Source organism: Pecten maximus, unplaced genomic scaffold, assembly GCF_902652985.1.
Source record: "Pecten maximus unplaced genomic scaffold, xPecMax1.1, whole genome shotgun sequence".
NCBI lineage: Eukaryota > Metazoa > Mollusca > Bivalvia > Pectinida > Pectinidae > Pecten > Pecten maximus.
Window position 1 is genome coordinate 19,017 of NW_022979922.1, and position 3,628 is coordinate 22,644.

Genomic DNA, 3,628 nt, shown 5'->3' on the forward strand with positions numbered 1-3,628 from the left:
ATCTGGTACTACTATTATACTAAAAACAGATTTACTGATAGGAATTAAAATTATTGAAGGCATGCAAATCAAATGGTTATAACCATCTTTGCTCATCAATATGTGTGTGTATGTCTTCCTGGTTGAGAAATCCTAGACTTAATTCATAGACAATAGACATGAAGAAATATAGACAAGTGAAGAAAGTCCAAGTTCCCCAAAGGAACATAGTTATTGATGAAATTTTCAGTTTGAATAATCCAGTTTGGCAGACAAACAAGTTGATTGATATAAACACTTGAACTTGGTTGGTTACATGTTTTTTATGGATTATAAAGAATTCTGAACTATATTTATTACACGGCCAGGCAAGCAATATTTGGTATAAATGATATATTGATGTACCATGTTTTTGAAAATAATAATTTACTTAAATTAAGATCAAAATTACATGATTCAACTTGGAAGCAGTTGAAAAACAACACCAACACAAATATTAACTTATGTAAGTTTAATCAAAGACACAGAACAGTGGGAGATGGTAGCTAAGGGAAACTATGCCTAAATCTGCTGTCTCTGGTGGCAGGGGATGGCATTTATCCTCTTGTATCGGTCATACCACAAATATCCACATAAATAAAGTCCTAAAGCTGATGTACCTGAAATTTGAAATGAGAGAAAATCAATATCATAAGCATCCAGATACATGTATATACACTAATAAACTATCGTATTTGCAAGGCATTACAGATTTATTCTAAAGAATATGGTAATATATAATGCTCACTTCAAAATTTCAAATGAAATAGTCAATGATGAAGTGTAGGAAATGAGCTCACATACATATAGAAAAGCAGAAAATAATGATCAATTTAAACAAAACAAAATATCCTCAGAAGATAATAAACATTTTAATTGTAGTGAATTTGTAATTAGATAAATCTATTAGCTTACCTTTGATGTCATATATTAGGCAGAATCATCCATAAGCCAATGTTCACGTTAAATTTTGTACACTAAGCTTGCTAGTAAAATTGAGACAGCTCCAGACCTTACAAGTAAGGGGAATACCTGAAACACAAAATACACTTTATTCAAATGTTTTTTGATTGCTTGTTTCACATGGTCCTGTTTAAAGAATACAAAAAAAAAAAAAAAAAAAAACTTGAGATATCATTAATGTGGAATATTTTAAAAAGCCTTGAAATGAACTTTTCGAAAGTTAAACAAACATGCCCATCCCACCAACCAAATCTGCATTTCAAATAATCATAACATTGTTCTGAAAATCCAAATAAGCACACCAATGATTTTCTTCTTGCCCTACTGCCAGATATTAGACATTTTGATGGTAATATCAGTACATGTATATCTCATAAAGGACATCTCTCTATCTAAGTGTCTTATGTTTGGTGTTTAGGTCAGAGGAAACTCGGGTTACTATCAAACAGAGAAATACACATTATAACCCTGCTTCAGTGTCCCACTCCTCACTAATAATAACTGTGAAAACTTGTAATTACTTATTTTTCTGTCTTGTGTGCATCCTTAGAGGATAAATAATAATAAAGCATAAAATGATAATTACTAGCTAACCAGCATTATATCTGCCAACACAAGTATCTGTGTATCTTTGATTTATTCAAATTATTTGCTTTCAACAATGTTCCCAGCCTTTACTGGCATAGAATACTGACTGAAACATGTACAACTACACATATCTCTACACCTGTATACATGTATACATGTATCAGTCTATTTCACATAAAAAAGTCTGACACAACACATAATGCTTGAATTTGGACAAAAGCTGGGGTGTGTCACATGTTGATCCTCATCCATTTGTAGTAAGCACATTAACAATAAAAACACTTTATACATATGGTGGTAGGGATATGAGCCCTAACATGAATATATATATAAGAATCCAACCTATATATGTAATAGGAGTGGGAAAATGCACGGCCAGACCGGGGTTTGAACCCGGGACCTCCGAACACTAGCCGGATGCTCTACCGATTGAGCTACCTGGTCGCCGATGATCGACCCGGTCCAGTTCCGCTTCACTCTTCCCTCCTATTTTTTTAAGTCTTCGACCCAGAAGACTTCACAACTCACAACCAAGGTTCGGGTATCCCCTTGTCAAGTATACACCTCACTTGAAACAAGTTTGGTCACAGGCACCAAATGTAATAGGAGTGGAAAAATGCACTGCCAGACCGGGGTTCGAACCCGGGACCTCCGAACACTAGCCGGACGCTCTACCGATTGAGCTACCTGGTTGCCGATGATCGACCCGGTCCAGTTCCGCTACATATCAGCACACCATGATCCAAACATTGTAAAATTCACAACCAGCTAAACTCAAGAACAGCTATTTGGTATTTTCAGTAATCCTCTATCACCTCTTTTATCAACCATACTATGTGACTTTTTTCTGAATTTATATACCACTGTTGCAAAACTGAAATTCTATGAATAGGTCTCACTTTTTCATCTCCCATGTATTTTTCATTATGTGAAATGCAATAAAAGCAAATTCATCCAATTTTAGTTGATACATGCATGTACAGAAATTTAGTTTTATTATTTGTGCATACAAACATATTTAATATACTGATGTAAAGTAAAAATTAGAAATTAAATTCATAGAGATAAATATTGATAATTCTGATACAAAATACTGTAATGATGAAATTTATTGTAACATCCCCCCCCCCCCCGCCCCCACCCAACAAACAAAGAAAAAAGAAGAAGAAGAAAATAAAATAAAAGATAAATGAAACAAGAACTAAATCGTTGTTTTTTAATGTGAATATTGTTTTAACTGGTCATATTTCATTTGGAGCCAATATACAAATGTAGGCCTATCTTGTAACACAAATAATGAAATTAAAGCAATATTACATGCGCAGATACTCATGTAAACATATGACATGAATATATATTTGTAAAAAATACATATAAGATATTGCTTGTACTTTTTGTATTCTCGTGTCTATAGAACTTCACTTTATGTTCTTACCTTACCTACGTTATGTTCTAGGCTTATCTGAACATGATTGTTTGTCTGTTTGTGTCCATATACAGGGTACGTCCGCAGCTCTTCATAATGCCCAGTGTCACCTCACAGTTTGTAAGTTGAGTCGACAGTGCATGGTCACTGCATATTGTTTTGGTGACGACTTGTATCGGTAATATGTTCCGTCCGCGAAAACAATCGGCACCAGGCACGTGTATTTACCACCATTTAGAAACCGCAAGTGATCATCTAGGAAATACCCGATTACTATAAATAGATTTTGCTGTCGTCGGCTTTATTTTTATTTATTCATTTTTTTATTATTATTTGTATTCAAAATATGTGCTATCACAAAAGTGCCACAAAAGTGATGATTCCTGATGAAACCAAGACCATATATTGCGTTATTAAAACAGCAGAAACTAAAAGTTGTCGATCGTATTCGCGCAGGTGCTTGCGTTATCGACTCGCTCTTGCACGACGTCAAGTTACCTCGGTGTTTCGTCAAAATAATACGGATTTATGGAAACTTTTAATCATTTATTTGGTACGTTATGACTGATAGAATTGTGTGTTTTGGTCAGTTTTTTCTTGGCTTCAATTGTATATATAATGATTACTATTTTT

At 34.0% G+C, this 3,628-nt stretch overlaps 1 long non-coding RNA gene across 2 annotated transcripts; it reads right to left on the reverse strand.

Moving 5' to 3' along the window:
- Nucleotides 1-475: 475 nt before the first annotated feature.
- On the reverse strand, nt 476-3,242 carry LOC117319311. Of its 2 annotated transcripts, none has more exons than XR_004530680.1 (3): nt 3,005-3,242; nt 934-1,050; nt 476-638 (listed from the first exon to the last, which is right to left on the reverse strand). It is a non-coding gene; the product is annotated as an uncharacterized LOC117319311 (long non-coding RNA). The 2 variants fall into 2 exon arrangements; XR_004530681.1 differs by having other exon boundaries at nt 3,010-3,241.
- Between the last annotated feature and the right edge of the window lie 386 nt (nt 3,243-3,628).